The following is a 26,351-nucleotide window of genomic DNA, read 5'->3' on the forward strand; positions in this document are numbered from 1 at the left end:
CAGCTGAAAAAACCCTCTCACTGACCTTTGGTGCCTATGGATTGAGGGATCTGCAAACCACCGCTACTGCTGCTGGGGATTCCTCCAGGCATTGAGCCACATGGCCAATGCTAGGCCAGGCTCTGCTCCACCCACTTTCCCATCAGCCTTTCAGGTCACCCTGGGTTGGAGATCTCCTCCATTCCATTGTTCTGTGACTTCTGCTACTCTAGAATTTGCTGAGAGGCTTTATGGGTTGTGGAGGAAGAGCTAGTATGTGTGTCTTTCTACTCCGCCATCTTGGCTCTGCCCCACCCTGAAATCTTTTTTTTGACCAGTTGTCCACCCCTTTACTGTCTGTAGACTGGTATCCATTTCATTTGCTCCCAGTGATTTCTGCTGGATTGCCAGGGTGTTGCCTGCATTGGAATGGTTTCCTCTCACACCCGAGTGCAACAGACCTTTCCTACTACCTTTTAAGCTATCTTGGGCTAGAAAATCATTTCACCTTATCCTTTTGTGGGTTTCACCACTCTAGAATTTGTTTTGAGGTGTTATTTTAAAGTTGTTTGGAGGGAATTTGAGAGAGCTCAGGTAAGTCCCTGCCATCATGACTTTGTCCCTCCACAGTCATTTCACTGTTTAAACTTTTAAAAACTACCTTTAGTGCATAGATATCTTTAATAATTTAACTGTTACTCCCTCTATTTGAGTTGTCTTCCATTGTCTTTTTGACCTGTTTATTTCTTATTTGTGTTGATCTGTGATCTCTTCAATAAAGGATCTATCCATCACAATCATCCATTTTGTTGTTCAATTGTATCCAACTCTTAATGTCCCCATTTGAGGTTTTGTAGCAAAGATACTGGAGTGGTTGGTCATTTGCTTCTCCAGTTCATTTTGCAAATGAGGATACTGAGGCAAACAGGGTTAAGTGACAACAAGGACCACACAGCTAGTAAATATCTGAGGCCACATTCCATCTTAGGAAGTTTAGGAAGAGTGAGGAAGAGTCTTTCTGACTCCTGGTCTAGTGCTCTATCCACTGTGCCACCTAACTACCCTCAATCCATCCATATCTTCTCTTTACATGCAAATTTTATATATGTATATACAAATTCTCCACAGAATCTAGATCGTTTAGATCTCTTGATGATGTATAACTCCCAGAGGAGAACGCAGGCAGTCAGTCCATCAGTAATCTCTCACTCTTGCTGCATGACCTTTTCTGGAATTCATCTTTAAGATACCACCACTTTCTCATGTTGTCGTTTTAGTTATTTAAAAGGACAAAAGAAAATAAAAAGAACATTATGTTAGAAATGCTATTTGAGACAGGTCTCAGTACGTGAGAGAAAATGGTCCCTGAGATAAATGTGCTGAAAGGACCTGTTACAACATATGACTTTTCAGTTTTGAAGGCTATAACTGATGTACTTTAAACTAAGCATAGCTTGGGAATTATGGGGAAGCTGTATATTATTTTCATGTGCGAGGAGACCCTGACTTGCCCACCACAGAGTTAAACAGAAGTACAAGTAGGAAAAATGTGTTGCATAATTCCCTTTACCGGAAGCTCACAAAGAGAAATAACACTTACCACTTCCTACTAATTGAAAGAGGAAGGAGTTGAAAACTGTTTTTGCATCTAATTAGAAAAAAACCCAACACGCTATTAAGTGGAAGGGGGGAAAAAGAAAGAGGAAGGAAGAATCGGTGTTTTAGAACAGCCACTTGGGTAGGAGTTACCTGATAGCTGACTCCAGTCATACAGGTTCTACAAATGCTAGGAGATCATTGGAGAAAATTGCTGCAATTGTCTAGTATTCAATGGATAAAACAGTATTCTGCAGTGTAAAGAGCCGGCTGCATTTATCTTCAGTACTCTTTTACCATAATTATTGTGAGAACTGAGGATGCTTTTAGTGTCACAGCTGATCTGGAAGCTGTTTTCATTGGACGAGAGTTCTGCAGCTTCTGGGTGCTCATTGGATAAAACAGAATCCTGTGAAGAGCTGACTGGGTTTGTTCTGTAATGTTCTCTAGTGCCTGCTACCATTAGAAAGAGAAGAAACTCCTCGATTGTTTAATTGTTTTTTTACTTGCTTTTTACTCTTGCTTGAGATGAAGAAATCCCTCAGAACCCAGACTACAAATCTGAATGAGGAGTTTTGTAGTTCCCTGGTTTGAGGGAGCTGCTTATCATTGAAATAGTTTATATCACTTCAGCGTCCCACCAGCTGAGCAGATGTCAGTCTCAGAGATGCTCTATCACTGTAAGAGCGTAATGCTTCTGTTTTATAAAGACTTCCTTCTCTCTGCATTAGTGAAGGCAACATCACAACACCTTGATTGGGTGTCATATTGATACCACATCTCTGTAAGCTGATCAGTGACACTTCCAGGCTGCTATCTCTATCAGTACCTTTTTTTGGTGCTTATTCACTGTTCACAGTGTTCTCATTGAAAATATGTTGAAGACTTTTTTCTTGGCCAGTTCTATGTGACTATTATGTCTCTCTGCCTCCCCGTATTTAAGTTAGCACTAAAATATGAATTTTAAGACTAAGTGATGAACCAGGCCTGTGTGGGATTGCATCTATTTATTATCTACTATGTACTGAAACCATCAGTGCAATCTCCATTTGGTCAGATTATTTTCCTATGAAAAAGAAACACAAAGTTAAGAGAGCTGGGTTTCCTTTAAAGTGTGTGTGTTCCAGTGTGTGAGAGTTTTTTCTGGTAGACATGGATCTTCACAGCAACGCAAGGACATTAAAAAAAAAATTCCCATTAGTTTTCTAAGGCAAAATGCCTTCCACATTCAGAGAAAGATCTATGGAATGCAGTCGCAGAATGTAGTAAATCATTTGTGTGTGTGTGTGTGTGTGTGTGTGTGTGTGTGTGTGTGTGTGTGTGTGTATTATATTTTGGTTTGTTATATGATTTCTCCCATTTATTTTAGTTCTTCTACACAGCATGACTATAATGAAAATGTATTCAGTAGCAACATATGTGTAGATTCTATATAGAATTATATGCCATCCTGGGGAGGGAGAGGGTGGAGGGGGTAGGTAGAGGGAAAAAAAAATCTAAGTTTTATGGTAGTGATTGTAGAGCATTAAAAATAAATAAAATTAATATATTATAAAAAATAAAATTAAAAATAAAAATAAAATTTAAAAAAATCTCTTTGGGATAAAATTTTTTTTTTTTTTTAAAAAGTGTGCGTGTTTGTTCTCCTTTGACAAAGAAGTCCATGCCATCAGAGAAATAACGACATGACTTGCACTTGACTTTGTTTTGAGTGAGGGAGGGCTGTACAGGTCACCAGCCTCACTTTTCCTCCAGAACTATCTGAATCCGGTGACCAGATATTCATCAGGATGACTGGAGATGATCCAGGATGAGAGAACTGAGGTTAAGTGACTTGCCCAAGGTCACACAGCTAGTGAGTGCCAAGTGTGTGAGGTGAGATTTGAACTCAGGTCCTCTTGACTCCTGCACCACTTAGCTGCCCCCCTAGTGGAAGTATGACTTTTTAAATGTATACCCATCAACTGGGAAATGACTGAATTAATTGTGATATGTGAATGAAATGGAATATTGTGATGATGTAAAAAACAATGAATATGAAGAATTGAAAGAAAAATGGACATATCTGAATTGATACAAATGGGAGTAAGCAGAAATGGAAAAACAATTTATACAATCACAGTAATGTAAAAGAAAACAACAATGAAAGACATGAGGACTCTCATGATTATGATAACTAAACATCCTTTCAAAGGCCTGAGGGAAGAAGTGTGCTTGCCTCTTAAAAGAAAAGTTTTGAATTTTAAGTACAGAAGGAGGTATACACTGCTAATATGTAGTACATAATAATATATAATATATGGTGTATATATATATATAATATATATAGCTCACTGTGTTGACTTGTTTCACTTGACTGTACTCTTTGTTACAAGGGAGGTCCTATTGGAGGTGAACTCATTGAGAAATAACAATTATGTAAAAAGAACATAATTTTTTAAGAGAAAAAAAGTACAACCTTTTCTCTTTGTAAGCAAGAGCAGCACAGCCTGGAATTACACTGCTGCCAAATATTCACTGCTGCCTGCCCTGCACGTATGTCGAGATTCACCATCTTAGTGGAAAAATGAAGATTCTTCTCAGGCTTGAGATGATTGTTAGAGAAAGTCTCATTCCAGGACTCTCTTCTATCATCTTGCTAGCTAGTTGGCTATACTGCATCCTTTAATAAACCCTATTTGGACTGGACTTTGCTTTCCCTTTTTACTCATAGAGTGCCAATACTTAACACATCTCCATACACTTGGAGAGCAGTTATTGAAATACTAATAACCTTTCCACCTCCAAATCTCTGAAATTAGCTCCTAGGACCAAGAATACCAAACAGCACATTTTTATATATCTTTTTCTTTTCTCTACTATAGGGCATTTATTTCATTTTTATCTCTTGCTTTATTTCTTCTAGGTATTTTTGCAATCTCTCTGGAAAATTCACTTTTTCCTTTGCGTTTCTGCTTATGTTTGTCATGGAGTTATTCCCTGTTCCTAGGCCGCATTTTGGGGCATGTTTAGATCTATAATAACTATTTATAATGGTCAGTGTTGTCTTCTTTTACTTGATCTCTCCAGTGTCAATTGTCCTCTGCAATGCTTTTGCATGGGGTGGACCCTACTTGCTCTTATCTCAGGACGTAGGCTTCTATGCTTACCTCTATGTCCCAGGTTAGATTCCCTCCTAGATCTTTGAAGTTTAGAGTACAAGATCTTCAAGGTCTACTATTGTGTCTCAAGACAAAGTAGTAAGGACTTTAGAGCCCTGGATTGTCCTGATATAAGCCAGTACTGGTCAGTCACTATTGCTCCCTGTGACTTCTAAGGTCCAAGCTGTGGGCTACTGACTCCTCCTCACCCTTGATTTATTAGAAAGATCCTTCCAGTCTCACTGCCTATAAATACAGGCTAACAGGTCGTACATATCTATGACCTCATTGAGAAGTTATCAGGTTGGTAGCTTGTACCACCTGCTAATTTTGCTGGTAGCCTCCTTCTATATTGCATGTAGGTTTCTGGATGGTGATGATGATGATGATGTATGTATGTACAGTTCGGAGGTGGAAGAAGTAACTTGCTGTAGTGTCCCATTGGACTTTGTAAAAATCACTCTTAGGTCTGGTACAATTTTGCATTGTTCCTGGAGTAGCTATTGGGATGCTAAACTGTCTATCTCCATTCAGGCATCCAACTTGACTAGAAGTTCCCTGCACACATTGACTTTAACTACATAAAAGTGATGGGTAAGAATAGCCCAGCGGAAATTGTTGACTCCATGAGACATCAAGTAATATTGTAACAAAATTAAAAGCTGGAAAAAATAGAAGAAAATGCAAGGCATCTAAAATAAAAGAAAATCTAACTTGGAACACATCCAGGAAAGATAACATAAGAATCACTGAGTTTTCTGGAAACATGTCAAAAGCAAAAAGACTAGACACAATATTTCATGAAGTCATAAAGGAATACTGCCCACATCTATTAGAAGCAGGGGGCAAGATTATAAGAACCAGAAGGCAGGACAAATCCATTGATCACTTCATGAAAGAAATTCCAAAAGGATTGTCTAGAGCTTCCATTTCAAAAAGAAATATTGCAAAAGTCCCAAAAGAAGGAGTTTAAGTACCAACAAACCACACTGAGGATCACACAAGACCTGGCAGCTTATATTATAAATGAAAGGAGTTCATGGAATACATTATTCCAAAAGGCAAAGGATCTAGGCTTACAACCATGAATAACTTACTCTGAAAAACGAGCATAAAGGGGAAATGGATCTTTAATAGAAGACTTTCAAGTATTTTTCTTGAAAAGATTAGAGGTGAGTAGGAACTTCAAAGTAAAAACAGAAGAATCAAGAGAAACCTAGTAAAGTAAATTTATTTGAGCTGTTGGAAGGTGCAATGTGATGATGCCATATTAATATTTTAATAAAAGGAAAATAATTGTGTCCCTTCAAAACCTTAATATCTTCAAAGGGTGCTGAGGTAATTACTAAAGAAAAACAGAGGACCTGTGTGTGGATTGGTTCTGTTTTAAGGATTTTAAGAGGGGAAAGGAAAAGGAGAATTAAAAAGAATTTTTTTTACCATAGAAGGGAGAAGAAAAGTACCTTGTTATTTTTCATAATTGGGATAAATGAGAAGAAGAGTGTATAAATATGGAGAAAGGGTATCAGGAGAACCTCATTCTTATCTGAACTAGACAAAAAAAGTTTGAACACACAAAGTTTAGCATAGACATACATCAAATTCAACAGGAAAACAGACAGGAATGGAGTTGGGTTAAGAGGGAAGATAATACTGGGGAAGAAAATAGTCACAAGTAAAATAAATTCTTCTTTCTGAAATGGGGATTAAAAGGGTAATTAAAATTTAAATAAATGACCCATCAACAGGGAAATGGCTGAAGAAATTGCGTTATATGAATGTAATAGAATATATTACTCTGTAGGAAATGATGAAGAAATAATGTGAACTGATGCAGAGTTAAGTGAAACAGAACCAGGAGAACAATTTATACAGTCAAGACCATTATAAGTAAAAGCAGCTCTTAATAACTTTGACCAAAGTGATAACCATACTTTGAGGACCTATGATGAAGCAGATTATTCACCTTTCTGATAGGTGATGGATTCAAGGTACAGGAAACCTATTTTTGGATATGGCCACCATATGGATTTGCATACTTATTTATTACAAAGGATTTTTTTCCTTCTGTTTTGGAAAAGAGGGAGTTGAGGATGGAGAAAAGAAGAAGGTAGAATTGTCTATAGTGACACCCCCCCCCCCCAAAGGGGCCATTGAAACATTACTTTTAAGCACAGAGGAGAACTGAAGGAATTTCAGAATGAAACATAGACAAGAAGAGTTTTTATAATTATGTGTGGAATTTAGTGTATTTTTCATATTTTAAAATAAAGCAAGCAAAATAAAATGCAAATTCATGGTTTTATATAGAATCCTCTTTATGTTCTGTGTAAATGGAAATGCTCCTTTTTGGTTTTAAGTTCAGAAGAAAAAAATAAAATTTAAAATGAACCCAAAAATATCAATTTATATATTGACATTTTGATTCTTCTTTCTTCACTTAAACTTACTTAATGTGCCTTTATAGTCTTCGTGATTTTTGTCCTAAAATATATTGTATAACTTAATTAATTAACACAGTTATTCCCTGAATGCTAGAAATTAAGACTATTTTTGAGGGGGTGAAGTAAAGCATAATACTTCTAAGTAATACTGCTACAAGTATCTTTGAACTTCCCATTTTGGCAATGTTATTAACATGAATTCCCAATAATGGCATTATTGGGTCAAAAGGTACATTTCTTTAAAAAAAATCTTGTAATTAAAATTTTGTTTTCTAAAAAGTTTACTCAATTTGCAATTCTACTAGCGTCTTAGAAACAAAATCAACTTCGTTTGATTCTGTACAGAAAGAATTTTACAAAGTGGTTTCTTCGAAATCCTGACAGTTTTGTCATGCTTGTCTATTTTTTAATCAACTTTGTGGGTATAAGATGCTATCTCAGAGTTCTTTTAGTTTACATTAATTTTGTTATTAGGAAGACTGAATATTTTTCAAGTTTTTGCTTGCCATTTGTGATTTCTCATTTGTAAATTATTTATATCCATTAACTAGCTATTTCTTCGGTATTGAATGTATCAAAAATGAAATTTTTTTCAACTTAAATAGAAGTACAAATGCTGTATGCCTATAAAATGAGACTAGTTCTGTAACCCACATGGAAAAGTCAATCTTATAAGTTTATCTTGACTTTTAGTAGACCCGGACAACCTGGAAAAAATTCTTGGCATTTCTGAATGAACAGGACAAGGTGTTAAATGAAATCATTACCCTACTCAGAGCCATTTTGAATTTGTATATTAGATAAACAGTTCCAAGGGAATTATTTGCACTGATAAGACCTGCTTTCCTACAACTGGAGGTACTTAATTATTGACTAACTCAGTTATTGAGTTATATAGTTCTAGTTTTCTTGTAGAATTTTTTTTAGAATCATTGGGGCTTTAAGGAAATTTCAAATTTACCATCACAGGGTAAACCTTAAGAGTTACTTATCTATGGAGGAAACGCATACTTTTTGACATTTTCCAGGCCCAGGGAAACTTGTCTCTGCTATTTTGTGGATGTTTAGAGTATTAAAAGACTTCTCTCATTAGGACTCCATTGATAATAGATTTGCTTGGTTCCAATTAGCCTTGGGGTCTATCAGAAATCTAAGTGAAATTAGACGGTGGATTCGCAGAGTTATTCATGAAGTCAGGGACACTGAGAAACTGGATGTGCCAGAATGATTTTACAAATCCTTTTTTTTTTTTTAATAAGAAACCAGGTTTAAAAAGATTTTATCCTGAATCACTATCAATCAAAATGATAACCATACCATCTAAGTCAATTCAGCATAGTACAGTACCTACCAAATAGGTTATCTGAAGTCTAGTTAATTTGAATAAGGATTCCTGCCTGAAGGTGGGAGGAAGGGGGGCTATAGCGGTGACAAGGTTGCTGGGGTCTCCTGCAGATTCAGAGTGGAAGTCATTAGTTCCATCTGCAGAGAGCTGGAATAGTTTGGCAAGTTGAGCAAGGAAGCAGATAGAACTGGGGAACATTAAGCACAGCCCCACTGGAAAGGGAGATAATTGCATGCTTTGATAAATCTTTTTTCTTCAGAAGAAAAATATAACATTTCCTGCATCTGTGCTTCATGGTATCTTAGGAGAATAGCAATAAAGTTTGCAGCTTTCGTTTGAATATCCATAAATATCACTTCCTGGGAATTGCTCCATATTGGCAATCTTACTCCCTTTATGCTAGGGAGCAAGTCATGCAGGCAGAAGATTTTTTAAGGTGAAAAATACAAAAAGAAAATGGTTTAGTGATTTTTGGTAAGAATCATTCTTGTCATTTATACCAAGTTTGCCACAAAGATGAAAAGAGGTGACTAGCAAACCAGAGACTTGTCTTCCTTAGAGCCCTTCCTCATCTTTAATTAGATAATGCCCATAACACTTTTGTCAAGTAGTAATCATAATTATCTCTCATTTAAAGGGGAAGTGATAACTGAATACATATATTCAAACTATTTAGGAATCACTGGTTAATCCATACCCTGTGACATAAATCCATGTAATCATTTTTAATTTTTTTTTTTGTAATTGAAGAAAGTGAGGTTCTAGGAGTTAAAATAATTTGCCTCGGTTACAGCAAATTCTCAGTAAGTCTAGCGGAGACTATGGAATTCCCAAGCAGGACCCTGGCACATCTGTTTCTATTTCATTCTGTAATCATAGAATGAGAATCCAAAAACATTTCAGAGATCTTCTTGTCTATACCCCTTCTTTCACCCAGTACCCTCTGAATTCACTTTGTCTTATGCTTTTAAGATGCAAGTGAAGAGTATCTGTGATGGTCTTTACTATGGAAATGTGTGAATGGACTAGATTTTCTCTTTGTTGGGAAGGAACCAAGTGTTTATAATTTAATAGATTAAGTGTTACAGTGTAGCATTCAAGATTAGGAGTAGCTGCAGGGCATGCTGGGAGGTTTGGCAATGCTCACATTTACTGGTATTTTGACAAGAAAGAAAAGAATTCAATCATTCATACTAAAGAACTGCAATGTATAAAGCAATGTGCTTGAATACGACTGACACGTAAAGAGAAGAACACATGGTTTTTCCCCTCAGTGAGTTTGTAGTCTAAGACTATGGCAAAGGTCCATTTAGAAACTACATATTGAGTAAGAGTGAGATAAGTACATAAGAAGACATAGGTATATCGTATCATGGAGAGTGAATACTGACATCAGATTCTTAAAAAATCAAGTTCAAATGTTGTGTGTAATTTATACTGGCCATGTGATCATGGGAAAGTCACAACTTCTTAGTACCCCCAGGCAATTTTCTCATACTAGGAAGTTACAGATGAGAAATACTTTTTGTTGTTGTTGAGTCCTCTCTGATTCTTTGTGATTCCATTGGGGGTTTTCTTGGCAAAGATACTGGAATGGTTTCCCATTTCCTTCTCTAGCTCTTTTTAGAGATGAGGAAACTGAAGCAAAAAGAGTTAAGTGCCCAGGATCATATAGCTATTTTGTGTGTGAGGCCAAATCTGAACTCATAAAGATAAGTCTTCTTGATTCTAGATCTGGCAATCTATCCACTGCATCACCTAGCTGCCCACAAGAAAAAAATGCATTACCTTCAAAATTGGAAGAGTTTAAAAAGGGATAGAATCAGTGCTCAGAATGGATGAGACAAAGATAATAGCCATGATGAGAAAGCAGAATTCTTTGCTTCTGTTTTCTTTGAGGCCAATTATCTTCAGACTGTGCAAAACAAAAGGAATTGGAAATACAAGATAAGTAAAAAGATAGCAAGAGAACCCTGAGAGTACTCTGAGCTAGGTTATCAGTTCTTCATGAGTAGATGCCAGGGTGCTGAAAGAACTAATGTGTGATTGCTGAACCACTGTTAATAATCTTTGAAAAATCATAGAGCTCAAGAGAAGACCAGCAAAGGGCAATTGAGCCTGCAAATTGCATATTGGAAGGTTGGCTTCAGTTCTCGGCAAAATTCAAGGACCAATTATTATTTCTTCAGTGTAGGAACTCCCATTGTAGGATCACTTCCCGTAGAAACTCCTTTTGCCAATACAGATTCCAGTGGTCTATAAGCTGTCATCTTAGAAAATTGCCCATGACTCAGAGAAGTTGTAATTTTTCTAGTCACAGGACAATCTTTATACTTCTGCAATGACAGTAATAGAATAGTGGTAAAGGGAGTAGAGGTTACTAAGAATTACAGCTTTTGGACCATTTGTAAATATTAACTTTCTTGCTATTACTTTAAATGTGAGATCCTTATCCAGAGGAGTCCACAAACCATGGGAGAAATTTTATAATATCAATATTAACATAGTATCAGTATTAACAATAGTATTATTAATTGTATAATGAACAATATTAACACAATATTCCCCCATGCCTCAAATGGACTCTCCCTTTTAGAGTCACTAGATTCTTACAATGTTCAGCCTCATCACCTTCTGCATTAGGTCCTTCCTGATCGCTCTCCCATGACCCTAACATTACTTTATATTTACTTCTCTGTGTATATATGGCCTGCTTCAAAATAGAATATATGCTCCTTGAGACATCTCACAAATCATACGATCAAAAAAGCATAGATTTAGAGCTGGAAGTGACCTTAGATGTCATTGAGTCTGCCTTTCCATAATTCTAAGATGAGGACACTGAAGCTGTGAGAATTTAAGTGACTTGCCTAGCATCATACAGCTGGTGAGTGCTAAGGTGAAATTTAATCTTGGGTCTTCCTGACTACAAATCTAGTACCTTAGCAACTAATTCCATGCTGCCTCTGATAGCATCTCAAAATGGAACTAAAACAGAAATCATTATCTTTTCCCCAGACCCAACTATCTTCTTTACTTTTCTATTGCTGTTGGAGGTACTCCTATCTGTCTAGTCACCCAAGTTCACCACCTTGAAGTCGTCCTGAACACTTCATTCTTCTTTAGACCACGTTTGTCTCTCACCAGTCAAAGTCCATTCAAACCTAACATTTCTCCCATCCATCCCTTCTCTCCACTCACATAGCCATCACCTTATTTCAGATCTACACCATTCCTCAATTGAACTTTTACAATAGCCTCCTAATTGGTCTCTCTGCTTTAAGCCTCTTCCCTCTCCAACTTGTCCTCTACATAAAAGGTGTCAAACATTCAAGGTCACATTGTTACCAACACTCCATAATGCAGCCTGAACCAGATTAAAATAAAGAAAAACACAACAGAATATTGATATCATTAATATGTGGTTTTCTAAGTCAACATGCAGCCAGTAGGGCTCCTTATGTATCATTTAATCACCTTTTTTTCTATTTGAGTTTGGTACCACCACTCTACATGGCCAAGCACAGATATGACCATGGTAATTACTTGTTTAGTAAATTTCATTGACTCTGTTACCTATAGGATCAAGTATAAGTTCCTGTTCAGCATTTGGATTCCTTTACAAACTGGCTGCTACCTACCTTACCAGACTTATACATTATTCTTTGTCACATTATTCTTTTTCTAACCAAACTGGCCTCAAATTTCCTCATATAAAACATTTAATCTCCCATCTGAGTCTTTGTCCAGGTTGTCCCCATTGTTGGAATATAGTGCCTTCTTACCTCTTCCTCCTAGAATACTTAATTTCCTTCAAAGTACATGTTTTTTCTTGATCCCTTCAGTCATTAGTACATCATTACTTTGCATTTATTTTATATAATTTTGTATATAGTTATATCTGTACATGTGATACCCCTCCCTCCCAATAGAATTTAAGCTCCCTGAAGGCAGGGATTATTTCATTTTTCTCTTCTGTTTCTATCACCTAGCACTGTATAACAGCACTGATTGCATTAGCAGCCCAAGTCCTTAGAGGATTGCCATCAAGGTTCAGTATCTATATAGGTCTCTGTGGAGTTGGTGAGTGACTCATTAGAATCCAAGATGATGCTTACTGGCAACCCCAAATGTTCCCTTACAGAAGAGTACAAAAACATAGGGTGCCATTCAATGTGGCAGACTTTAGGACCCTATAAAAAAGCAGTGCCCAAATTGTATTATTTATGATCTATTCTAATTCCTTAAGGCATTTTTGGTAGTTTTGAGACCTCTAAGCCCTTTGTGTCTTTTGTATTTTATGTGAGATTAGGAAAAGACTGTCCTTTAAGTAATGAATGCACTGTTACTTTGAGGGCATTTAAGGGATCTGGGTGACCCTTTTATAGATACCCAGAGAGACTTAGAGACAAGTTTATTCTAAGATTTCCCCGAATAAACTCTCAGTGATGGTATAATGAATAAATGAGCCAAAGATAAAGTGTTATTTTTAAGTTTTCCCCAGGATCAGACCCAATGTGAGTCCAGGATTTGGGGTACTAAGCCATGGGTAACATCTTGGGAGTTTATCTAGGATTGACTGATTAGGGGAAGAGGGAGAGCAAATCTTCTTGCCCAAATTTGGTAGGGTCAGAAACTCACATTGTCCAGGCCATAGGGATCATTACCAAGCCTGCATCAGTCATGAGCCTCTCCAAACCTACCATTAACTATTGAACTCTAAGGATCCCTCCTCCTTGCTGTTGTGCATCCTTCATTCTCCAAGAGGACCAATGACATCAGGAAGGTTGTATCTTGACTTGCAAGTGAATTAGATTTAAGTGAGATAGAGCTGCACAAAGTTGTCATCCTCACTCTGCCCTCCAGAGTTACCAGAGTACAGTGGCAAGACATAAGTCAAGACTACTGGCTATGGTCCAGGATGCAGTGGAAGACCTTGGCTTTTTTAAGCTAAGGTCTTTCCCAGGTCTCAGTTTCAGATCTCTCCTAAAGAAAGGAAGAAAAAGGGAAATGCCTAAAGATAGACATCCAGCTTCTTTTTTATGTTAACAGTACAAAGGGATGGTTTCTCTCAAAACAGCCCACTCCATGATAAAAGTGAACCACTTTATCTTGGGGGCAATTCACTTCACTTACAAAAGTGAAACCCATCCATCAGGAAGCACCAAAGTGCCTGTCTATAAGAAGATATAGTCAAAGGTCCCATCCAAACGCTCATCAACTTGATCAGGGAGCTATTTTAACTCACCTAACCCTCCATATATATCATCTACATTGGATAGACACTGAAGATGGATAATGATCCAGGCCTAGAGTGAAATAGGAAGATCATCTCTTTAGAGTTAGAAAGGAACTCAAAGGCCACCTTCATCCAACTCCATCATTTTACTGAAGAGGAAACTGAAGCTATGAGAGGTTAAGTGATTCTCCCAGGATCACACAGCTAATATGTCAGAGGTAGAATTTGAACTTAGGTCTGCTTGCTTCCTAGCCAAGTCGTCTATATACTAGACTATCTAGCTGCCTTAAGGAAGAGAAAATGATGTATTTTCACATGGTAAAGAACAAATGTAGAGATCTAACCAATGTCCTTTTATAAGCCCATTTGACCTCAGAGGAGAGAAGGTCTCACAACCTCTCCCCTTTTATTATTGTTTCTCCCTGGATCTGGTCAGCAAAGAGTTCACGAGGAAGTGGCTGATGCTGACAGGCTTGTTCAGATGTGTCTATAGTCAATCCACAAGCCTTTTCTTCAAAATGCTATTAGTTGATCAGAATCAAGCCTTTGCATTTATTGTTTACCAAATGAAATTCCACCTGCCTTGAGGCAGTTAGATAGTATAGTATGTGGACTACTCAGCTAGGAGTCAAGAAGACCTGAGTTCATAAGCTACCTCTGATATATTAGCTGTGTGATACTGGGCGAATCACTTAACCTTAAGAAACAGGAATATTTTTAACAGTCAGAAATAGGGGTATTGGTAGAGTACAAGAATAGAATTGGTATAAGCAAAAGCAGGAAAACATAGGACATGTTTGGGTATGTATAGTGTAGAGTATATAAAAACAAAGTTGAAATAAGGCTATGCAAATTTTAAAACCTGTGGTAGGTAAAAGATGAAATGACTAAGGAAACAAAGGTTTGAGCTTCTTACCACTCCAGTTGATTAAATAATACATAACAATTGCCTAACAAATCTGTACCAAGCCCCTTTCTCAGCTTAGAGCTGAACCCCAAATACAGGAGAAGATGGACTTTTACAGATTAAAAACAATTAATCAAATAAGGTCAATTAATTAAAAGGTCAGTTAACCAGGATAAAATATTAGGTCATCTAATTTCTAATTGGAGGAAAGATTAGGGACTTTCCAAATTGGGAGGGGGAAAGTGAACAGATGCAATTTCCTGAAATCAGAAAAAGAGGTATCCCACTCCCCGTAAGTGTCTATAGCACAATCAAAGGACCATGGAAACAAAAACTAATTGATTACTATGGGGTCATTTTTCAACTAAGATATATGGATTGCTTGGGTTGTACAATTATGAGAAAACTGCTTGAGTCAATCTATGGATCTGTCCAGGTTTTGGTCCTTAGTTAAGGGTCTCTAAACAGCAGGTAGAGATGGTCCAGCTTCTCAATTATGCAGGACTAGGTTCAAACAATGCAATAAGGTTTTCTACTAATTCCCACAATTGAATAAAGTTTTCTTTATTTATTTTATGAAAAAAGTTGAACTAGATAGACCCATAATTGAATAGAAAGGGAACTAAGCAAGCTCCAGAACTGAGTTACAAGATGGAATGTGTGGTTTATTCAATTTCCATGACCATTTGCTCTCCTAATCCCCCCACTTCCCTCAATTTACACATTTCCCCCCTTTATACTTAAAGGGGAATGGGCAGCCCCCCCACATACACACATGGATTACTTATCTATAAGTCAAATCTATAAGGTTTTTCGTATATTCATCAAACTACTTAGTAGATTCACAATGAACTAATTTTGAGAAGGGAGATTTACGTATCACCATGGTTACCAAGAAAATTAAACATAAAACACCATGAAACAAAAGGGCAAAGCAATACAATAATCATTAGTATTAATTAATATCAAGTCTCCTTGTATCCTAGCAACCCACTCCCAACGTCCATTTAATCAGCACATTTTGAGTCCCAGATGTCTCATGTTGTCATCTGGTCCCTGACTATCTTCTCTTGAACATTCCAGAATAGACTTCATTTTCAGGGCAACTCTGAAAGGGATTCTGCTTCTTCTCAGCTTCCAAATCATGTTTCCTAGGTAATTCCCCTAAAATCTGCCAGTAACAAGACTTAATACAATTTAGTACAAGCTCTTAAATTTGGTACTCCAGTAACTAGTTAATGCGGTGAAAACCAACTCAATCCATATGGAGCTAATCCTATTTGCAACAGAGATACAAACATTAAATTAGGAACCCATAATTCTTCTGAAACTTTAGTGAATTTTGAGTTTTATATATGTCAGTTGCTGCTTTTATCTGTACATGATATAAAAATCTTTAAAAAAAGAATAAAGGATCTTAGAAAAACAATTCATGAAGGTGTAACTTCTTTTAATATTATCAGATACATACTTTTAATATGAGGAAATAATTTTAGTTTCTTTATAATTATCAATGCAGTTTTATGTGTAAATTATAATCAAATTTTGAAAACTTATTACTAAAACATACTGAGTATGAATTTCCATACTAATTTTGGAAGCCAATCATTCACACACACACACACACACACACACACATATGTAGGTATGTATAATTCCTTTTTTTTTTAAGTGTAATCCTGTTACTTTCTCAAAATTTTTCATTCTCTACATTTTTTATGGGCTACTCAAAATCCTTTGGTTGGTTGCAAGCTGTGCATGGATTATAAGCAGCCCGAGATATTGTACAGGCTTGTTTTAAGGCAAAATTTAACTTTTCAAATATCTATTTTTATCATATTATTTTAAAAGCTCAATATAGCCTAACAGCATCCAGACTAAAAAAAAAAAAGAAATTATTTGTCTAATAAGTTTTCTGATATAATTGTCTCTCAAATTTCATAATATAAGAGAATTTAGAAACCTAATAATAACATACATAATAGTTTTTGAAACATGAAACAAAACTTATTACCAGATGATACCAGTTCAGCTGAATGCACTTCCAAATTATCCTACATGGAAATCATTAACCTTTGGCATTTTATATTATCCACATCTAAAATCCATTTCAGAATTGTCAAGTGTGAAGTACTCATATTCAATTAAAGAAATAATAATAATAGCCAGTTTTATATAGTGCTTACCACATGCCAATCATTGTGTTAAGCACTTCACACTCACTATATTATTTTGATCCTCACAACAACCCAGGGAGTTGGATACTATTATTTTCCTCTTTACAGGTCAGAAAACAGAGGCAAACAGAAATAAGATAACCTGCTTAAGGTCACACAGTTAATAAATTTCTGAGAATGGAATATAACTCGTTTCCCTACATTTTGTTGTTATCCTATCCAGTACCTTTATTTGGGAACCTGATCTGGGATGAGCGGGGTTAACAGGATCAGAAGCAGAGAGTCGCTGAGCTAGGGGAGTCTGAAGGGACAGCATCTGGTCTCATGGATCAGAAGTTAGAGAAGAAACACTAAAAGGGCACCTGGACTGCCCCCCACAAAACCCCCACATTTATTAAATAGTGATTTGCATAAAGTGATTTTTAGAGGATAGAGCTGTTTTCTCTATTTCAAATGTTCAATGGAACATTAATGAGCTGCAGAAATGCACTATAACTGTATCATCCCTAATGGGTAATGTAGATACAGAGAACTAGCACACCATTTATTTGCTTATCATTCTGTTGTGGCCGGCGAGGCATGGAAATGAAAGGCATCCTACCCTTACCCATTTATTTCCACTCAAGTCATATTTCCATCTTTTGGAAAAAGGAAAACCTGAGTGCTAACAGTTGCAGCAAAGGAATACAGCATTTCTAGGTCATAGCCAGACCTGCATTTTCACGGATTTTTCACATGCCTTTTTTTACCCTTCTGTGCCTGTCATGATCCCACTGCTGGATTGCTTTCCTCCATCTCTCTCTTCTCTCTGTCTCTCTCTCTGTCTCTCTCTCTCTCTGTGTGTCTCTGTCTCTCTCTCTCTCCTCTTTCCCTTCCTTTCCTCCCTCTGCCCTTCCTCCCTTCCTTTCTCTTCCTTTACCCCCCTCCCCACATGGTATTTCACCTTGGCATCCTCTTTAATCCACCTTCTAGGGAGCTTGAGGCTCTGCTAAATTGTCTGGCCCATTTCCAGGTTTAAAAACAAAGCTCTTATATTTACCCTCATTTGACCTCAGCTAAATCTGGAGAATTGCAGCAAATCTCCCTGGCTTTTTCCCTAGTTTAGCCTGGGCAAATGGGGAGTCTAAACAGGATTTACTCTGGAAGCCTTATTCAGACCTATGAAAACTAATCCTGGAAGATGGAAGAGAATAAACCCAAACCTACAGGAATTTGTGTGTGTGTGTGTGTGTGTTGTGTGTGTGTGGTATGTGTGTTGTGTGTGTGATGTGTGTGTGTGGTGTGTGTGTATGGGGTGTAGGTGTGGTGTGTGTGTGTGTGTTGTGTGTGGTATGTGTGCGTGGTATGTGTGTGTTGTGTGTGTTGTGCATGGTATGTGTGTGTGTTGTGTGTGTTGTGTGTGGTATGTGTGTGTGGTGTGTGTGTGGTTTGTGTGATTTGTGTGTGGTGTGTGTGTATGTTGTGTGTGTGTGTGTGTTGTGTGTGTGTGGTGTGCGTGTTGTGTGTGTGATGTGTGTGTGTGGTGTGTGTGTGGTGTGTGTGGTATGTGTGCGTGGTATGTGTGTGTTGTGTGTGTTGTGCATGGTATGTGTGTGTGTTGTGTGTGTTGTGTGTGGTATGTGTGTGTGGTGTGTGTGTGGTTTGTGTGATTTGTGTGTGGTGTGTGTGTGGTGTGTGTGTATGTTGTGTGTGTGTTGTGTGTGGTGTGGGGGGGGAGTGTGGCGTGTGTGTGGTGTGTGTGTGATATGTGTGTTGTGTGTGTTGTGTGTGTGGTATGTGTGGTGTGTGTGTGGCATGTGTGTGTGGTATGTGTGTGTATGTATGTGTGTGAGAGAGAGAGAGAGAGAGAGAGATAAAGGACACCACGCTAATCAAATGTGAGGGAGAGGTTGGCTGTGCAAAGGGAAAACATTATCAGGGGTCCAAGGTTTGGCATTTCCTAGGACTATGAGAATGCAAGTCACTCAACCTCTCTCTGAGACCATTTTCTCATCTGAAAAATGGGAATAATGATCTCTGCTACCTGCTTCATAGCATTGTGAAGAAAACACTTTCTAGACCTCAAAGTAACATAGGAGAGTGAGTAGCAATCTACTTTTTTTTTTCAGTTGCAAGTGAGGCTCCTCTAAGACAGAATTCATAGAGCTGATAGGAAAACTGCCCACTGAACACCTCTCCTTCCAGCATAATGATAGCTGTTGGTTACATTGCACTTTTAAAGTCTTTTTTATTCTCCCAACAACCCTGGGAAGTAGGTGCTATTACAGATCAGGAAACTGAGGCAGAGAGGGATTTTAATGACTTACCTATGGACCCCCACTGAGTATGTGAAGTCAGATTTCTACTGAGTCTTCCTGACTCCAAATTCAGCACTCTGTCTGCTGCATGTACTTAGCTGTCTTATGACAAAGGAAAGGCTTTCTGGGTTCCTGAGATCTATGCCTCTGAGCTCTCTTTAATCTTTGTCTTTCCTCAACTTCTCCCACACTGGCCTCACTCTGTCCTCCAAACTTCTTTGTTTTAAAGCTTGCTGAACCAATACAGTTTATCTAAGAAACTTAGAGGGTCCAGTTATTTGATTTGAATTAAATGGACTGACCAAGAAAGAGTTCCAAGTAAGCATCAGGAAGTGACCAAAGGACTTCCCTCCAACTTTCATCAGACTTGATGCAATATGTGAGATATGTTTATTAACAGATAAATTCAACTACACTTTGTGAGCTAAATTTTTTTCAAAATCATGTTTTTGCTTATTATGAACTTAGCAATCATACCTTGTATAAAGAAAAAAGAGAACTATCTAAAAATGGCAAACCTCAGTTATAAGTAAAGTTTTGGTTTTGGAGGCTTGAGGTTTTTTTTTTAGTATTAACTTAGTATTAACAAGATAGTAATAAAATTACTCTGTGTCCTTTTTTGTGCTTATTTTCTTCTGTGCATTTAAAAATATTTTATTGAAGGTTTCCTCTTAGGGGGAGGCTAATTTATTAGTGAAGTAGAATGAGGATGGTTTATACAGGAAGGGCCTGGTGTTACAACTAGTTCTTCATTTTTAATTTTTAAAGAGCAAACTGCTTCCATCTACACAATGCTTTTTCCAGTCTCTTGCATAACTCAGGACAGGGATTTGACCTGAAAGGCACTAGCTATTAAAGGCTCACAGGGGATGCATTTAAAAGCAATACTGGAAGTTCTAGGATTGCCTGTTTCTGGTCATTCTATGTTCCAGGCCCTGGTTGTCCTCCCTGGGTATAGGAGATGACTTTAGGCCAGTCACAGTCATATTTGGGTCTTTATAAATGAAACTGGTTGTATCTTCAGCTCATTTACATAGTTTCTTTTTTCAGCATGGAGGTTTCAGGCCTTGATTTATCTTCATTGCACCCTCCCTCTTTTTTCCCTTTGGCCCAGCCTTCCTGAACTACTTCGCAAGGCAATGATTGAAAAAGGAGAGTGGAAACATGAATGAAGCATCTAAATGTAAAAATTAGCCAGCATTGCATGAAACAAACCCTAGACTAAATTTCCAGTGGCTGTGTTCAGGAAAGGGAAATAAAATGCCTCTAGATAAAGTCTGTTGATGGCAGATAAAAAAGCAACAGGTTTATCATGTAAAATTCCCATACTGTCAGTTCCAGCTGCCTTATATCTTGAGACCTTCTGGGAGGTGAGGGACTTGAACAGACTGTCTAATTTCCCAAGGATTTTTCCCCAAGGAAATTATACACCATCCCCACCCTAATTGGAAGCGTATCAAATAAAAGAGTACAAGTTCATCATTCCAAACCAATCACAGGGACTTTGGATGGTAGGAAACTGAGAACACCAGATTTTTCCTTCACGTGAGCCAAGAGCTCATCTTCTTAGCTGTCAATGGGGTAAAGAAAGAGAAAGCAGAAAAATGAATATCTGAGCACTTTCTCCTTTGCGTGATATTCCTCTCCTGTCCTCAGGTTCTCCCAGTACCACATTATTACATCACATCCACCTCCCATTTTCCTTTGTGTCTCCATTCCCCACAATAAAGAGCACTAGATTTAAGATCTGGTGCAATTTTACTTTATTAGGTCCCTCATTCATAACATAATGACTACCATCAGCCAGACAAGGCTGACTAGCGTGTGAATAAGAGTGCAGCTGTCTTGAGGAGTGGGTATGAGGGATAGACTTTCAGAATATGTCCTCAAATAATTCCATTACTTTTTGCATAATTGACATTTATATAATGCTTCAAGGTTTGTAAGATACTTTGCATCCACTCTCTCATCTGATCTTCATGACAACCAGGTGAGGTAGATATTACAGGTATTATTGCGTTCATCTTATGGTTGGGGAAATTGAGGTTTAGAGAGACTGTAACTTGTTCTGGTCCCATATGCTTGAATGGACACAAGATAAGACTTGAATTTCCATGTCTTGACTCCAAATTCTGTGCACTTTCTTATGCTCTCACCCTGCCTCTCCTTGTTTGTTTGCTGTTTGCTGCCCCTTATGAAATAATCAATTCATCTTTAGTCCTTGGGCTCTTTCTGTTACTCTCCAACCTCACCACCACGGGGCCATTGTCAGTCATCTTGACTGATATCTTACCGCTGGATTCTGATGACTCTAGAAGAGGGAGAGAGGCTGATGACTTTTCGAAGCTCTGACTCATTTAAATCCAATTCACTCACAAGTCAAAACATCACCCTCATGATGTCATTTATTCTCTTCAAGAATGAAGGGCAAACAATAACCACCTCACCTAATATGATTTCAGGGAGGCATGCTATGTAGTAATCCAGGATTGCTGTTCAGTCTTTTCTGTCATGCCCAACTCTTTGTCATCCCATTTGGAGTTTTTTTGACAAAAATGCTGGAGTGGTTTGCCATTTCCTCCTCTGGCTCATTTTACAGATGAAGAAACTGAGGCAAATAGAGGTGAATGGGTCACATAGCTAGTAAGGTATGAGACTGGGTTTGAACTCAGGTCTTCCTGACTCCAGGCCTGGCACCTCCTAGTTGTTCTGTCCAAGGGTATCAAACTAATAATAAATAGAACGTGTGAAAGAAACCTTTAAAACTAGAAAGCTCAGATTTGTAGCACTCTTGGACTCAATTAGTCTGATCGACTACATTCACACCATCTTTCAGGATCATTTTCCAAGCAAGCATTACAGAATACAATTGTTTGCTTCACTCAACAGGATGTTGTGCCTATGGAGAATTTCTGCCTTCTCTCATGGTACATTTTGAAATATTCAGTAACTTACATTTTAAAATATTCAGTAATGTACTTAGTCTTTAGTCTGTCAATGCTTCATAGGTCATATCTTTGTAGTTGCTCCCAAGCTGTTTCTTTTGCTGTCTTATCTCTCCATCTGGATGGTGAATTTCTTAAGTTCAGGAGGACTATTTATTTCCTTTCTTTTCCTTCTTTCCCTCCTTTTTTCCTTCCTCCCTTCCTCCCTCCCTTCCTTCCTCCCTCCTTCCCTCCCTCCTTCCTTCCTTCCTTCCTTCCTTCCCTCCCTCCCTCCTTCCTTCCTTCCTTCCTTCCTTCCTTCCTTCCTTCCTTCCTTCCTTCCTTCCTTCCATCCTTCCTTCCTTCCTTCCTTCCTTCCTTATATCCAGTATATTATTTTACACATATAGGACATTCAATAAATACTTTTTGATTTAGTATTGCTATCTTACTTAGTAATTATGGAAGTTAAGTTCAATACTGAAGAAAATTATGAGGTAAGCTAAAGTCATCTTAGATATCTTTTACTTGTCTTGACCCAACTGTTCAGTGCACTTTGGCAATGCTCCACCCATTCCCACATGCCCCAATTCTTTGGATGGACCTCTGCTTCAAACTTCTCCTCAACTATAGGTTCATAATTTCACATCAATGAGTGTCTCTGTGGATTGTGAGATTGGCTGGCCAGTACTCAATCCTTTCCACTCCTTTTTCCCTATTGGATGGGTACAGAGCTGAATCTTTCCCAAACCTTTCCTATCTCTTTTCCAAAGGGTTGGGTTAGTTCAATCTTTTTCTTTTGAGCCTCTCCTCTCCTCTTCACTCCCTTCTTTCTGTAGATTTAATCAACCACATCCTTTTACCTTTTACAATAGTTAGATTGTTTTTTAGTTTAGGGGCAATATGATGGCTCTCAGATTCATGGGGCTTCCTCCAATGCTGTTTTATGGAGTTTATATCCATTGAAAAGTTAGTAGTACAATCACAATAGAGCACAGCCGTCAAAACTAGGAAAATTCCTAATATTCAAGCTAAGATTTGATTCTCTATTGTAATTAAAATTTTTGTTTTTCTCACTTAACCTCTTGTCTCCATGTTTGAGGCAAAAATCAGGATACAGGAAAAATTTAGGTAAGAGAAGCAAATAGAGTCCAGTTTAGTGTCCATTGATGGACAGGCACAGGGAGGAAGAAACTGGGGAAAGAGCAGACTTTTTGGTAACTTTTTTCAGTCCTTGAAAAAGTGGGTATAGCCAGCAGCTTCAGCCAGAGTGATGGGCCTCCTCAGTCTCTCCCTTCTCTCCTGCAGAACAGCCCAACTTTCATTTTTGCCTTTCACATGCTATCTCTGGGTTACTGATTCTTTCAGATCAGCTCATTAAAGTCCTACGGGTGCTGAGTATGTTAGTTCCCTGCTGCTGTTCATTCCCCACTCCTTTCTCTCAGTTCTTGTCTATGAGACTATGTATATCTCTTTAACCACTTCCAGCTCTAACTCTAGGGCACCTGAATAGTCCTAAATCACTCTCAGGGCTAAGAAAGAGTGATTGCTTGACTGTGAACTACAGATTGCAGGCTGTGATTCAGTTTTCACATCCCTTTTAAAATAGGATCATAGAAATTTAGGACTGGAAGAGACCTTAAGTGAGCATGTACTGGGTAGCACAGTGGATGGAGAGGTGGGCTTGAAGTCAGTAAGACTCTTCTATGGGTTCAAAACTGGTGTCAAATACTAACAGAGTGACCCTGGGCAAGTCATTCAACCTTGTTGGCTTCAGTTTCCTCATCTGAAAAAGGAAATGGCAAACCACTCTAGTATCTTTGCCTCCAGTATGTTTTCCTAAAACCTCAAGCCTCTACCCTTGCAGAGTCAGACACAACTCAACAACAACATTTAACTTAGGCAGAGAGGCTAATTGACTTGTCTAAATAGGCAGTAGGCTAAGAGATTTGAGAACCCAGGTTCTTTGACTCCAAATCCAGTGTTCCTTTCACTGCCCTCTCCTTGAAACTTACCTGTCTTGAGTCTAGTTCCTTATCAGCCAGTTGTCACTTTCAAAAGCAATCTGAAAAATGAATACTTGTTATGTTATTAATCATTTTGTAAGTCCTGGTCCTAGTCTAGATTTGGAGCCAGAGGGAACCTCAGAATCTATAAAACCTAACTCCTTCCTGCTAAAAAGTACATATAGTACTTTGCAGTACTATCTGCATATATGTATACATATATAATATGTATATGTGTATATGTATATAATGTGTATGTATGCATATATGTGTATAGTATGTACATGTGTATATATATATATATATATATATGTGAATACACACAAACACAGACACACACAGAGAGACACACATACACATCTATATGGCTTATTCTGCCATCCCATATTCCAGCTGGCAGGTTTGATGCTCAGAACAAAACTGGCTGCTCTTCTCAGGATTCTAGTGGTATACCTGAAGAGTTAGGGTATTTTCTACTAACACTAACACTCTTAAGTTCCCATCTAGTATATTCTAAACCCCTCCCTAATACCATGGCCTATCTCCTCAATATCTCTCTGACTTAAAATCAAATATTATTTTCTCTCTCTCTCTCATCCTTTAAATTTTCTTTTATTGTAATTGTTATGATATATACAATTATTAATACAGTAATACCTGTATATAATTTATAAACAAAAAAAAACACATGTTGAGAGTATGCTAAAAAAATTTTTAACTGATGCAGGTACACAATAAAAAAATTGGAGGTCAGTGATTTAGAAGATATAGATAACTTCAAATTGGTTTTTGGTAAATGGAGCTGCCTCCAAAATGATTGGCTTTCTAAGACTCAAATAGTTACCAGAAAAACTATCCTCCCATCTCATTTGCATAGGCAATCTCAGGAGGTTGGGGTTCATGATCCCTGTCCAAGAACTACCTTTTTGGATAAGGTGGGCAAATATGTCTACTTCTACTGTGTACAGGAGCTTTCTGCTGCCATCTCTTGGGTTAAAAAATTCCACTAACAGATCTTAGTTCTCAGGCTTGGGCTCAGAAAACTGTGGGTAGGCACATGTAACTACTATGATTATTTCCTAATCCAAAGAAGACATTACCAGTTCCTGATGGGGAGGAGACTTTGCATACTCCATAGAAGAAAAGATACACTCAAATTGGGGTATGTGTGTATGAAAAACCTCCCTTGATTATTGTTTCCACACACATACTTTTAAAAATCAGTTAAAATTTCCTGCAGTAAAAGATATGGAAGAGTTAAAAGCCCCCAAGTTAAATTTCCTTCCTATTTCTGAAATTGCTTTAATCTTATCTTAGCAGGCAATAAACAGAATTATCTTTCTTCAGTGAACTCTGCTGAGAAAAAATGATTTTCTCAAAGGAAGGCCTATAGCTCCTTCTATGTTTGTTTATTAGTAATGAGAACCTCTGAGCCCCTTATCCATGTCACCTCATCCTCATATCTTGCTGCTTTCTCATTACCATCATCTCTTGATGTTGGTCCATGGCCAAGTTACCCAGTTCTATTCAAAGAAAGCATGGGCAGAGGGCAGGGTATGTAGCAAACATGCTTGCTTTTATATGCTGTTTCATAGAGTTAGTGAATCTTAGTTTTCTGTTTCCTGGATCTCCCTTGAAAGCAGTTTTGTTTCCTTTTAGGACTGAATAAGTGTATTTGTTTTAATCGCACAAGAGAGCTTAAGCTTTCATTATACGGTGAAAGTTTCTCTGTGAAGACCATCCGTAATGAAAACATCAGATCTGAATTATGCTTTCTTGTCCAATTATTTGGTGGGTTGCAACCCTGATCACTTACCTATATTCATTTCTTGGTTATACTTCCACAGTTTTCTCAACACAATCTCATAAAAATAATACTTACTATTAATAACCAGAATTTATGGAGTGCTTTAAGATTTACAAAGTACTTTCCACATGCTGTCTCATTTGGTAACACTTATTACATAACTACTATGAGCCAGGCACATTGCTAAAATACAAGGATGAAAAATATGAGACAATTCCTGTTCTTTTTTCTTTAACCATCTAGGTAGGGGCCTTGGCCCTGGCATCAGGAAGACCTGAGTTCAAATCCTTTCTTAGATACCTGCTAGTTGTGTGATTCTTGACAAATCCCTTAACTTTGCTGAATTTCAGTTTCCTCATCTATAAAATGATATTTAGCCCCCGTGGCCTCTCAGGTTCCTTCAGTTCCAAATTTAAGATTTATGAGAAATTCTTAGAGTTACAAGAAAAGGTACTCAATTTCCCCCCACACATGGCAGCCAAAGACATAT

Source organism: Notamacropus eugenii, chromosome 2 (genome assembly GCF_028372415.1).
Source record: "Notamacropus eugenii isolate mMacEug1 chromosome 2, mMacEug1.pri_v2, whole genome shotgun sequence".
Taxonomy (NCBI): domain Eukaryota; kingdom Metazoa; phylum Chordata; class Mammalia; order Diprotodontia; family Macropodidae; genus Notamacropus; species Notamacropus eugenii.